The sequence below is a fragment of the Cataglyphis hispanica genome, chromosome 5 (genome assembly GCF_021464435.1).
Source record: "Cataglyphis hispanica isolate Lineage 1 chromosome 5, ULB_Chis1_1.0, whole genome shotgun sequence".
Taxonomy (NCBI): Eukaryota; Metazoa; Arthropoda; class Insecta; order Hymenoptera; family Formicidae; genus Cataglyphis; species Cataglyphis hispanica.
In genome coordinates, this window is record NC_065958.1 from 5,035,124 (window position 1) to 5,050,290 (window position 15,167).

A 15,167-nucleotide genomic window follows, 5' to 3' on the forward strand; every position below is an offset into this window, starting at 1 on the left:
GCGCGTCACGTGTGAGCGGCACAAGCGGCTCCTTGTCTCTTCCTTCGATGTCCCTTCACGGTTACGCGAGGTCGTCGACATGAAAAAAAAAAATCTTTCATGAATATGCTGCTTTCATGCTAACGGACATGGAAATAAAGCAAAAAGGAGGAACCATATATGCGAACGGGGTTGGGAAGGGTCGAAGGTGTTTGTTGGGTGAAAAATGGGACTTTGTATGTAGATACTCTTTCTCTATCTATATTTTATATCTTCTACAACTAATATTGAATATCAATGTAAACGTTTGCGGAGCAGAGTTACTATATGCAAAAGAGAAGATTTGATTAATGTATATAATCTGCTATTTAATCTTATCACCGCTGTTTAATAGTAATATCGCATTTATGCGAAATAAACGAAAAAACTTTGTTGCTTGATATTTGAAAAAAATTCCCTGTATATATAATTCTTATTTCTAGATATTTAAAATTATGCATTTGCATTCATTTCATCAGGTTTATGAATATTCTATTTTATGCGTATGTTTTATGTACTTATTAAACTGTATAAACTATTTATATATTAATGCTTGATCATCACAGAAAAAAGATATTTAAAATTGAAAATTAAAATCTTACGACACACAGAAGATTATAATTGAAAAAAAAAATTATTACACACAAACAATTTGCAGATTGCTTAGATAATTCTCTCGTAATAAAAGGAATGTTGATAAGACATAATGTATATTTCATTTATTATTACTGTATTTTAACAATGTGACATTAGGATTAATTAATAATTGAGCATATATAATTTTACCAAAGGGGTACACATATATATATTTATGTGCATCGTATATTTTCATCTCAAAATACCTACCTCTATATTACAATCAGAATATTATAGCGATGGAACATAAAAGCCATAATCTAATACGACCAATTCGCGACCGAAACCACACCGGTCACAATAGGAAATACGCATTTCCTTTTTGATCTTCGACCGACCTCCCGCAACCGCTGGCGATGTCAAGGAACTTTCATGTATATATTCAACGAATAAAAAATACGCACCAGCACTGTCCAGCGTTTTCACCCCCGCCATATTTCTTCGCCAGAAAGCTCCTTCACTTTTTCCGATGACTGTACGCTTCTTGGAATTACGGATCTCTCTCGTATAAGAGCATGTGTCCCGTACGGGTGTGTACGTATGCGTGTGGGTCTGGTCCATTGGTCGTAAGCAGCAGTGTTTCTCAGACACTGGACTCAACAGCGTTCTCTTTCTTCCTTGGTTTCGCTAATAAACTGGATAATAAATTGACAATTTTTCAGCAGATTTTTAAATGTCCGATAGAGATTAAAAAATTATATAGTACAATCGTAAAATGATTAATTTTGCCTTTAATAAAAAAATTTACGTTTTTCTTTTTTATACACAAGGTTGATATCATTAGCGGACAATTATTGAAAGACGAAAAAGAGAACGAGGGAAAGAATTGTGTTGAAAGTCGCTTCACTATCGCCACCGTATATTTCCTTTGTTCCGCTATCAGAGGAAAGGGGTGGACGGCGTTCTTGCTCTTTTAACATAACTCCATCCTGTCACGCTCCTGTTGCTTTAGTTTTACAGACTTTGTGATAACAGTTTTGCTCCGCAGGAGAATACGCCGCTTCATACATACATATTTAGACATGTTTTATGCACCATAAAAAATAAATAAAAGTTCATAAAAAAAGATCTGCGTAAATAATGAAAAATATATAAATTAATGTAAACAAATGAGTTACAGTATTTAAATTATGTTTGACGAATTTGTATAGAATATATTTCAAATGAAGCAGAAATTATATAATTTTTGGATAATACTTATAACATGTAATTGCTAAAAAAATATTAATATTTTGTTTTTTAAAATTAGTCTAAAATTAAAAATGGAAAATTTTAAAAATAGCTTCATTTAAATCTCGCACATATTATTATGTAACTCTTTTTCTTTCTATTTATTGTATAAATTCATATAAATTTAGCTTCCAACTTTCTGATATTCGATACAGATTTATGTCGTTATTTCTTACGCTTAAGCGCGAGATTTATTTTATATTAAATGTTTTTTGGCAGAATATGTCACGTTGCTTGAGTTTTCATATCTCGTAGACATACACTTCGATACTTCCGACTCTATACAATACATAGATGGACACTCGAACCCGACCAGACCAGTTCGCAGCCAGTCATTCATCTCGTTTTCTCACTTCGTAGTGGCTCGCTTGTTTTATAACCATCGATCCTCCACCGCTGCCAGTTAGATCCTTTCAATTTATTCCTTCTCTACAACATGGGAAGGATCGTTCGCTGTCAGGATCAACGAGCTTTCGTAGCTCACGAAGCCCCTTGAGATGCTAAACGAACGTAACTAAAAAATATTCCAATACATAACAGCCTTTTGATGCGCAAATGTTGCCATGGAAGATAGAAGGAAGGATCTTATCTTTTTATGGATTCATAATTTACTCGAAAGAACATTTAAAGAGTTTTGCATTTTGAAGCTACATAATTGAATATAAAATTTATCTTTTTTGTAAATTATGTATATAACATAAAAATTATTGATTGATTTGTATGTACTTTTTTTTTTATCTATAAAGGTTTTTGTTTTAAAAACAAATTTGTCTTTAATATTTCAATTTGTCTTTAATATATTTATTTGAAAGAAATTTACATTAAAATACAATGTCGGTAAGACCAACGAATGCTTGTTATAAAGAAAATACACAACTGTGTTTATAAAATATCGAAATACAAATAGCTCAAGAAAGATGAGGAACATAGCCTCCATAATTCGTTAAGGTCGAGTTCGGGTAAAAGGAGATAATTTTAAGTCAATTAGATGGGGTCTCGTCCCAAATGTTAAACATATTCAGCACGCATTGCCTTAACAGTATTTCGTGTAAGGGCAGTGAAAGGTTTAACGATGCTTTTTGATGATGTGGCTTAATTGGCATAGAAATAGCTTGAATTTCAAATGAGAGGAGATAATTCGGCCATGTCGACCGTTATATTATATATTGTTTTCCTGCACATGTATATTATGATGGAACAAAGAAGCTTGCAACAATATATATATATATATATATATATATATATATATATATATACATGACAGAATATAACTCTGAGTATATATAAATCAGAATATATAATTTGAGCAATTAGGGTTTCTTAATTTATTCCGATTTACGTTCTGTTACGATTACGTATGATTTATATAGTATATAACATAAATAAAAAATTTAATCTTAGTCTATACTTATTACGTACGTATAAGATCATATAAATAATAATCTTAAAAATTAGAAATCTTGTATGTTCGAAAAAATATTATATGAATATAATATGACTATAAACAGAGGAGAAATATAAATTTAAAAAAATATTTTTTTAAGAAGACACTTTAAATATGAAAAATAAGAAGTAAAATTATATTTCTAATACTTATCTTACAAAAATTTATGTATAAAGAATAAATGGATTAACATTTACGATAAGATAATTAAAAGGCAATATAAGTAACATTTATTTCTAGAAGAAATATTCACAATGCAGTGAAAAAATATATCTTTCCCGACGGATTTAATTATAGTCATTGAAATAATTATCACAAGCTGCATTTTCCAGAATGAGTGATTTCTATTTCAAATGTATTTTGCTCTTATATATAAATAATGAAATACATGAAGTGCATTGTTATATAAGTGTTATATAAGTGATAATTAATTCCCTGATATTATTTATTACTGTTCATTAAAAAAAATATCAGAGAAACAAGTTACGTATTTAATGTGCGAAGGCGAACTTTGGGCACGCTTTCACATATAAATACACGAGACGCGAGACGCCAAGAGAGTCCTCGAGAGAGGCTTTTCGAGATGAAACGCCCGGATCAAAGGTTCTCCTTTCTCGCGCGCACAGTAATCTTGACGCGTCCGTTGCATCGAGAGAGAAGAGCTCTCTTTGCTCTCTCCGCGAGCCATTGATAAACTCGCAGAGCTCATGCGCACGCGCTCTTCTATCCCATCTCATTTCGTAGATTATATAAGTTCTCCTGCAAGCAGGAACGATTTGCCGTAGACATTGTATCGCGATATTGTATTCGGCATTAATGCTACGACTGCAGTGGTCACCTGTTGATCGGATCTCTACCATCATACTTCTTCGTGAAATTACACGACGGCAGGTTAATTAATTTTCGCGCCCCGGAAAGAGATGAGGTGACCGCGTTAACTCGTTTCCCGCGCGCTGTTTTTCCCACAATCGCGACCTTCTTCTCACGATTATTATCAGGGCCACCGAAATCATGGATCGAGAATTTATCGAACGAATACTTGTTTCGTATCAGCGTTGAAAAGCCCTGGAAAGTGTACGGGTACTTTTATGTAATTTTCTTTCTTGTCAAAAATTATTGAAATTCTATTCTACAATAATACAAAAATGTTTTTCATTGTTTACGCTTTTTTCTTTTGTACCAAATATGAATTTCTATTTATGTATATATTGACTTTTTGATAACATAAAAATAATTGATCTTTCTATTAATACGGTTATTTTATTTCTATTAATATTCTTTAGAGATAATTTTAATCACACATAAAAGAAAAGAAATTTTAAAATAGAGGTTGAAAACTTTAAAAGATCTTCAAGAATCTGCTATGAATATTTTTGCATCAATAATAAAACTTTTGTTTTTAATATTAATTTTATGAAATTAAAAATGCGGTAGAAATAGCTTATAAAACAGCGGATCGAGTTATCATCATGTTCATCGAGCGTGCTTAAGAATCGAGAAATACATCTCGCGACTCTCGCCTACAATTACCATAGAAGATCTATAGAAAGATTGAGCGAAGCAGAGAAACAGAAAGGTTCCTTGATTTTCTGTTAGCGTTATCTAGCCTGCAAGGGAGGTTATCTCCGGTTATCATTTATTAAAATTAATTTGAATAATACCGACCGACACATAATCGACCAATCTCACTATTAAAACCGGCCGATGTTTTTTCTCGCAAGTTATAATTATACGCGCACGATAAATCGCGTGTCGTCATCGCTCGGTGATCAACTAACCGCCAAAGTTTCACGAAAACAAAGCCTCTCCTGCAATAGATGCAACCTACAATCAGTCCGATACTGAAATTGTTGCGGAAAGAATAAAAATAAATAATGGCCTGCATCACGCAGCCAAGTGGTTAAATCGAGTCAGACCTATTAAAAAAAAAATTCTTGTTTGCGATAAAACATAATTAATTATAGTTAATTATATATATATATATATATATATATAAAAAATATATTTGACAGATAAATCATTTTTGATAAATTAAACAGTGAAAGGTTAAAAATAAAACTTATTGTTAGAGAGCTCAGGGAGAGAGTGAATTAATTCACAAATATCGAGAAAAAATGTTCATGCCGTATTTCTCTTCAATTATGCAAGAATCAATATCATAAGACAATCAGAAATATTACAGATGTCTTCGAAAAAGTATAATATTGCAAGACATGTGTATTATATGAAAAAATGCATACACAATGTGAGTATATATTATGCACTCAGCATCGCTTTATTTCTGACATTTTACAGACGGATGGATGAAGAAAGATGACCGTGCATAGGGTTATCCGGAGCGTGGAAGAAGAGAAGCAATGGTTGTAAACCGAGTCGAGACCGCCTGACCTCCCGGAGGCTGTCCGATAACTTTTAACTGACTCCACAGAAAAATCAACGGCCGTGTGTTATCGCGCGGCCTGCCCGCGTCAATCCGTGTTATCTTCGTTGCAGATACGTGGCAGCCAGAAACCATCGCGGGTGGCGTGAATCGTATGTATAAGATAAATCAGATTCTTCTTCTGCACCCACATTTTGATATTCGTCATTATTTTTTCGAAAGAAAAAAAAAAAACAACGTGCATTTTTCACGTGACTTTTCAAGGTGAAAAGTTTACGCTTGTTGCACATTGCATTTTTTAAAAATATAAAACATATAAAACGATATAAAACATGATCTTAAAAATGATTCTTTGAGGATAGAATTTTTCTGAAATCTTTCAGTAATACAATATACTTAAAGTCATCAGAATCTAGAACTCAGGACTCTTGAAATATTTTTGAATAGATCATATTACGCGAAATAGACAAATGTTAAAAGTAATGCGAATGTGATATGCGGAAAGGAAATGAAAAAAAAAACCGATTGTTTTTTTAATCGCTGACGTTAATTAATAAATATGTGTACTCACTTTTCGCATAAGAACTAAGATTGCATAAAATTTCTGCTCACCTGTCGCCAAGTCGACGAAACAAAGTATTATGTACGATAATATGATCATCATCAAAGCTCAAATTATTTGAATTATTAAGATTATAAATGCAAAATTATGCTTATAATTTTGAAAAACTTTACTTTTTTTCGATATTTTCAAATATAATATTTCTCTATATAAATAGTTTTACAATACTATTTATATATTAAATATATATATATATATATATTAAATATATATATATATATATATGCTAACATAATAATTTATAAATTTGACGCATATAAATTTATATGAAATGGAAAAAATTTAAAAACTTTAAAGACTATTTTTCAAATATTTCCATGTAATATTAATATATATAATTGAAACTCATGTATTATATTCGTTTTTTTATTTCGATGATAGGAATGCTCTGATGTTTATATTGCTCTTAATAGCTTATGATTCATCAGAATCGAAGAGATGATTTGTATTATGTAGAATACAGAACAGAATACAATTTAATAAACAAGTCATGCATGCAGAGCCTAAGTTGCACATAACAGCGTCGTAACGAGTAAGAACTACGCCTTATGAATTGGACTGTACGTAAATTTGTATCAATTGCTGGTACAGCTGCTTCAATTTATTGTGGGATTAGAAACAATGAGTGGGGTCAAATGGTCCCTTCTTGTCATAATGTACCAACCCTCGTTGGCGTCGGTCATGACGTCACTTTGTCTCCGAAATTATCAGCCGTCCATTTAAATTTTTACGCTCTTGACAATTTAAAAACTGGAGTTTATTTGCTTATTAAATTGTTAGGCGGTACATATATAGACTTTTATTCCTTATTGAAAACATAAATAGCATCCGCTGAAAAAATTTTTGATATTGCTCGGTTTTTTTTCAAAATGAATGCGTCTAATAACGCTCTCTAGAAAAAAGGAAAGTTCGAATTAACGAAATTTTAAATTTATGTACTGAAAATACTCTGAGTTAATTTTAAAAAAATTTTTTAAAATACCAAGAAGATAATAGTCCCTCGATCAGCTTTAAAGTATACAATGGATGGTCGAACATTTCTTTTATTTGGAATTTTTAAGGAGTTGGCAGGTGCGAGTAGCAGTGTATGGACCCGCGTCATCCTGAAGATAATTCCGGAGGTTTGGAGGGGTCCTCTGTTTTGGCGCTCCATTTGGTCCATAAATATCACAAGGTTAACAGCGGCCTCCAGTCACATTGTTTCTCGCGTGCCGAAATCTTTTCATACTTGACAGGACAAGCAATTATCCAATAATAATTCCAACAAATGAATAACATAATTATTACTACTTATATTACATTACTTGTCATAATAATAGGAAGCATTAGTGTCACATGTAAAATTACGAAGAAAGCAAAAAAGAAAAAAAAAAAAAAATCAAAGAAAGATAACATATTTTATATTTTTTTTAAACAAGATTGGACCTCGTCGCAAATATAATTGAGGATAGAAAAACAAGTTTTCCCCCGACGAAATTGTCGCCCGGGTAAAAAGTCAAGATAAGAACGTGTAGCGAAGCTAAAAAAAATTCCTTAAGGATGCATTACATATGCGAGAGATGGAACGGTCGAACGCCTCTTCGTCGCCTTACCCGCCTCGCCGTTTCTCTCTACCCGCGCTCCTCTTTTCTCTTCTCTTTCTGTTTATTTTTTTTTAATCATTTCTCGTTTCTTTACCCTGGGTTGACATCGTCGTCACGTAGCAGACTTCCTATGAACCGCGCGCTTTCCTGAATACCTAATTCCCAATCCTGTCGTGGCGATCCTTCTCACGGGGAATTCGGAGAGAGAGAGAGAGAGAGAGAGAGAGAGAGAGAGAGAGAGAGAGAGAATATATCTCGAGTTTTCTATAAAACAGGATTTTATGCATATGCTTTTTTACATAAAAACTACTTCTACTTTCACGTGATGAGTCGTTACAAAGGAACGGCGAGTTACAGGGCACCACAATTTAAACTTTTGCTTGTCGTGACATACGTTCGAGACTTATCTGCTTTTATCTACAATCAGTGCCAAACATAGGAAGAAGTATTAAATTTGATGAAAGATCATCGTTTATTTATATATCGGGATATATACGTGAATTAAGAATTTAATGTACATAAAATATTATTTTTCATTTTTCTTACAATATACATAATAAAATAAGATTGTTGATAGATGCAAAGTCTGATACACATGATACGAGCGTACGAGCTTGTACTTGAAAAAATAATCTCTTTACGGTATCTCCTAATTCCATTATAAATTTACACCCGTGTTTCTCTCTGTCAGGTTGTAAATTCACTTGACGCGCGCGCGCATCTCCTCGTAAAATGTTATTACACTCCCACCTTCGCAGACAACGGGCGATACACACAGGTTCATACGCATTATTCTCGCGATTGGAAACAACAAGATTAGCGCGACTTTCATGATTCTCAAGATTAATTAAATTTTACACTGATACTTGCAATCATATATCACCACATCATTATTGAAATCTCAATGCCTCTTGATTTTGATGTAATTTACTTTTTAAATGATCATGAATATTTAGAAAATTAAGATACATATTTTCAAAATATATTGGATAATTTCCGAAATATCTATAATCAAAATTAATAGACAAGTTTATACGACCAATGAAAATATCGCGATCGAACGCATTCTTCGGTATAGAAATCATCCAATTGAAGGATCATGGTCTAGAGTACTTTAATCACAATTGCCTTGACAATGAATCATTTTGTCCGGTAAAGATCATAGTACTCGAGTCTATCGATCATTGAGGCGATTGGCTGGTAGCGATGGATCCGGTCGCACTTTCAATCAGCCGTCGCTAACAATTACGGCGTTGCCCTAACGGTTTTCGCGTCTGTAAAAAAGCGTCTTGTTCGTCTCGCGTGCAACGGCCGCGGTGCGCACACGTATTTGTCGCACACGTTATATACCGCGCCGCGGCATAAGACTCTCTTTCGATACTCCTCGCTCCTTTTCAAGGTGAGTCTTCGGGGTCCATTCACACGCACGCCGCGCTGTCGCAGTTCCCCGTGTACGTGACTCGTACGTGCACGCGTCACAAAACCACAAATTAAGTCTCACACGCGAGCTCCTTCACCGACACAACCGTATATGAACCACGGGCTTTCAAGCGACTCGGGCAAGGTACAGTCTCGTTGACAAGTGCGCCATCCGACTTGAAAAAAATGCGGACCTTCGTCCCTTTCTTTCTTTTTTTTTTTTTAGCCGTTATGCACATGAACGTAAGATGGTTGCCCGATATCCATCTTGTGCGCATCATACCTCAAACGTGAAATTAGCATTGGTATAAAATTTTTATGCAGCTAAATAATAATTAATTAAGATAATAGTTTAATGATAAAAATGCATTTATAAAATCTATTTGGATAATTCGTTATCAGAGAGATTACTCTCTATATATCTTATAATAAATAATATATCTGAATGAAATAAAAAAATAATATAATTTCTTAAATACATTTTTTCAGAAAATATTTCCGCTTGCTTTGCTATTTAAATAAAATTAGTTAACTTTTGTATTAAAAAAAAAAATCAATCGCATTGGAGTGATAGAACCGACAAATAATACGAATCAATGGACCATTCAAGAGATCAAAAGCTAAATAATAAGTCCGGACACATATACATTTACGAATGTCTCGTAAAAATGTTTTCTCGCAGAGAGGAAGGATACGTATTCGCGAGCGGGATAAATCCACATTTATATTCTTAAACGGGACATCCTGCGTGTAAAGCCCGGCGGCGGATACGCGCGGTTGTATCGTCGCCGACAAGGCGGAGAGCGAGAAGACGAGACTGGCCCTTACGAGACTTATTGAATCCGCGGGACCGCATCGGGAATAGCGGTGGCGACTGTGCAAATGACTAGACGTGGCTGTGAAATATTTATTCCCTACCCGACTGCATCCGCGCGAGCGGGAAACGCGATGCGGAATGTCCAAGAAAGACCTGATCGTAGGCTTCATAGAGATACATGTATATGTAAGTTCATATATTTATATAAACGTAAAAATTTTTAATATCTTTTGGAATTTTTAATTGTAGGTTGATGTATTTTTTTTTTCTAAAATAAATATATGAATATAAATCTCAATATGTAACCGAGGCGGGAAATTTTATTTCTCCAATACTGTTTTCGTAATGAATATACTTTAATTAAGGATTTAAATTTCTCTAAACATTTTTACAAAATCTGTTCTTATTTCTTAACATTAATATAGAAAATATTTATTCAAGCGAGAATCGCATCTTGCCTGGATATCTTGTATATCTTATATCATCCTTCTCTCGTCAACACTTCAAACACGATTGGAATACTTTGCTTTTGTGAGTATACCCCAAGTATTTACGATGTCGAAAGCAGACTGTAATGACGACGCTGCCCTCGAGGAAATTAGTCGCCGCGTTTATTTTAACGCAACCGTCACATGGGAGCGAGTAATAAGATAGTTTGCGTCTCGTTCTTCTCTTTGAGCTGGAATTTATGTAAATCGACAGCGTGATGCAAAATGCTTGCAACTGGGAGAAATAATTTTCTATTTGAACATCATCCCATTAGATGGGTAAAACATCTCGATATCTTATTGCGGAAACCGAGAGCTGTGTGTCAAATGTCTACTATCGCTAAAGTCAGATTAAGATCTCGCGGAGCTCTAATCGTGCTTGCTAAATAAAGTTTGATATCCTTCCTGTATGCCTCCTATAATCTATCCGAATAATTCCTTCTATAATCTGTCGAACGAAATCATAGATAATTTAAAATAAAAAATAAAGAAAATGAAAAAAAAATTATTACATCACAAAATCAAAATTTACTTTCTATAATGAGTTGTAATAGAAACATTCGAATTGCAATTTGAAAGATTTTAATGAGCTGTCTTGGAAATCTTAATACATGTACTTAAAAATTTTGTTATTATTTATATTTAATTTAATATTAAAAATTATATGTTATTATTTTTATATAAATAATAACTAAAGTAAATTATCAAAATATATCTCTTTATGAGTAATAAAATGATTTTGTGTTTTATACAGAATATTATTGTACAAATATCATATGTATGTTTATGCAAATATATATATATTTGTTACGTAAGTACTTGTATGTACATCGTTAAAAATTTTATATTGCACAATTAATTTGTTTGATAAATATGAAAAACTCATGAAATTATCTTTTGAACCAATATGTGTCATTATCGTGCGATAACACCATCGTTATTTTTAGTAAATCGTGAATGTATAATAAACATTCATCTAGAAAACAGCAAACTCGTGACGTCACAATGATTTGCCATTTTCAATCGTTGATACATATTTATAAATAACTGTCGTAGTAGGAGATGAGCATATCGTTGTATGCGTACTAAATGATTGATGCTTATTTATCGAGGAAGCATGCAATTGTATGTGTAAGATTGCGCGTATTAACAGAAAATTTTCCGCGAGATTGTGATACGCTTGTTTTTTTCTTTCACAATGAAACGATCATGCTCAGATTTCGAAAAACATATACAAGATGTCGAAATAGCAGAATCAAAAAATACAGCAGATATGTTTATTTTTAGGATATTAAATGATTTCTTGATTTGATTTTTTAGCACAACTTGATTTTCATTTCAGGAACATTGTAAATCAACATATTTTACAAGACAATTTCATTAGCGATATTTTCGGGATGATTATCACTTATATATTGAGTGTCATCAACTACCATTTATAGAAAAAATGTTAACTAAGTGAAAGAATTCTCTTTACTTAGATTAAAATATTTTTTTTTTCACTTATTTAGGCATTTCTTATATTTAAAGATTAGAATATCCTTTTTTTTCTAAAACATATTTTACATGAAATCTCTTCCTATTTTTAGAAGAGAATTTAAGATAATATATTTCGCAAAAATTTCTTTAATAAAACACTGCTTTGTTTGCGAAAGACGACGAAAGGCATTGCATTCGCCGAGAGGATACGTGCCGCTTGGATTTCTTCTTATCGGCTCCGGCGCGATTTTCCTTGTGCACTGCATGCATGTATGTATGCAGTGCGCAGTTCTGCATATACGTTCGTATCGCATTGATATACAGAGAGCGAGAGGCAGAGACTGCAGACACGACGTGATAAAGAGAATTACGATACACCGTGGGGCAGCGATGCTGAACGCTCCGAGAACGACGTTGCACTATTCATAACGCGGTCTATATCGGGCTCGTTGGCGACTGAAAAGTTAAATGCGAATCGAAATGAATGAAATTGCGTGCCGGCATGTAGAAGGCGGCCGACAGGTGGAGTCTACTCCTTGCTTGCGCTTGTGCCATTTCATCCTATTTATAAACTCTCCGTATTTCAGCAGATGGTACAGCGTGAAAAAAAAAATCTGTCTTCATGCTAAGAATCTATTTAATAAATATAGCAAGAATTTCCTTAATTTCCCGTGCTACAGTTGTTACTAAAAAAAAAAAACTTGTTTTTTTTAAGAATCAGTAAGTTTGATGAATAAGACGTTATTTAAGAGAAAGAGTTGAGACGAAAAGAATTTTTTTTTTTACTAATTTTTTTTGTCAATATTTAATAAGACGTGAAATTCTTTGGAAATTCTGAAGATTGATCTAATGGCAACCTCGTCTTATTTCAACATTATATCGAACTTTACATAAAAATAATTGAAAGGTAACATTTTATTATTTACTTGCATTAGTCTGTTTATAGTAACTGCTGAAATTACATCATTGAGTAGTTAAAATGTCAATTGAAATCCATTGCTTTCTCTCTCGTCAGGATTTCAAAATGTTTTTTATTACAGTCGTTTATTTGAAACATTATAACCACTTATTCCGCGTGCATAACTGCTTTATAATAAAATAAATAATAAATAGAATAACGAGAAACATATAAAACTCTACTTACAAACACAGTATGTTATCTCTTTGGTTGATAAAAACGCGTATAAATTTAATTTACAATGCGTTTCATTAGGGAGCAATTTGCAGCTTGTTATTAGTGCATGTAACATATAATTTACAGCAATGTAAATATAGTGATAGGAATGAGATTAACGCACAAGATCATTCACGAGGAGAATATCCATAGGAAAGAACGATCCTCTCGCATCCCCGAGCAATCACCTATATACATATAATCCCCGACGGCGACGAGCCTAATCTCTCGTAATCGACACGACAGAGAGAGAGAGAGAGAGAGAGAGAGAGAGAGAGAGAGAGAGAGAGAGAGAGAGAGAGAATTGCTGGCGTGGATTATGCGAACAATGATTACGAGCGACGAAGCAATGGCCGTGGCGCGTCCACCTCCCACGAGAGACGATTTCAACTCCGGCGAGGCATAATCTCAGTTGTGCGGCAGGCGACCAAAAGAAGAAAAAAAAGATCTTTTATCGTTTATTAGGCATGCCAGACGCTTGCATAAACCGCGGTCGAGACGCGCGCCGCATAAGAGAATTAGCCGCGCGCAACTCGCGGCGCAAGACCTCCGGCTAGGACGACGATCGTTATTTACAGGCCACGATTGGCCGATTCGCTTTAAGCGTGATGGGCCTCAAGTGGTTAAGAGTGACGCTGACGTTTAATGACAAGCGCCTGCTGTTGAAAATTGCCGGCTAACAACCGGCTACTTACAAAGTCCGCTGCGGGTGACCGTTACATCAAGCGAGTCGTAAAGCAATCGAAAAGCGAAAAACGCCGCGGCGCGGCGTGGCCCGCGACCCGTTAGAATTGCAATCGCATCGATGGACTATGTTTCGTACGAGTAAAAGTAACGCTAATGCGGAAGAGATAGAGGTAACATCAACTCGCTAAACTTCAACCTTGTCTTAATCGATTCCTCCATTTCATTTTTTCAACCACCACAATTATTTCAATTAAGAAAATGTCAAATATATTTTAAAAAAAAAGACCGCTACGAGATATCACTGATGTCAAATTCTTATATGTCTTTTTATATCACGATTTTATTTCTACTGCAAAATGACTCGCGTATCGAGATGCTAGATTATTTATTATTGCAGCTTTTTTTATTCAATTGACGCGCGAGCAAAAGAAACATAGTATAAGTATTATTTTGATGTAACGAAGTATGAATTAATTACATTAGTTGCAATTCAAGCAGATACAATTAAAAACGATGAGATTTAATCGTATGATAAATATGCTTAGAAAAATATGATGTCTGATTCAAATTGTTTCATAAGATACAAAATACATAAAATTAAAATGCAATCTAATAATTCTGCGAAATTTATGACATAGAAAGATGATAATATTATCTTTGCAAGCGTGACATGTGTGCGTGCAAAATATCGTCAGTATCGAATAACAGCGGAGAGAAAAATAAAAATCGCTGCATTCGCAATAGCTGTGCTCACGATGTGCAGCCGACACGATTGAAATGCCACAGCATGCACTCTTCGCCAACGTGCATTATAAAGAGGCCTTCGATAAAAAAGAAGTAGACGCCATGATAGATTTTCCGCGAGCAGGGTCAAGGGACTTCAAAAGGAACTGTAAAAGTATATTGCAAGATCAATGATGTGTTAAAATTTCATAAATGTATAATTTTATAATTAATATACAGTTGAATAATAATTCTTCACAAGGTAGTGTAACTTAAAACATTTTTTTTGTTAAATTTATCATAAATAACACTGTAAAAATTTATGAAAAAATAATTTACTTAGTAAACAATAGCATTTTATTAAATTAAAAATATTGTGTCAAAGAAGCCAAGTTGACATACATTAATAACACATTGAGTCTCCAGATACAAAATATCACGTTTCATTACTTGCAATTAGAAATTAT

At 33.6% G+C, this 15,167-nt stretch overlaps 1 long non-coding RNA gene across 2 annotated transcripts in view; it reads left to right on the plus strand.

The window, feature by feature from the left end:
- Window positions 1–15,167, plus strand: part of LOC126849511 (uncharacterized) — a 66,605-nt gene that overhangs the window by 45,248 nt on the left and 6,190 nt on the right. Inside the window, exons 3-4 of one of the 2 annotated variants that reach the window (XR_007687412.1) lie at window positions 5,624–5,860; window positions 7,392–7,694. This is a non-coding gene — a long non-coding RNA (uncharacterized LOC126849511). Of the gene's footprint in view, window positions 1–5,623; window positions 5,861–7,391; window positions 7,695–15,167 lie in introns of those variants that run through there. The other variant, XR_007687413.1, reaches the window with a different exon arrangement.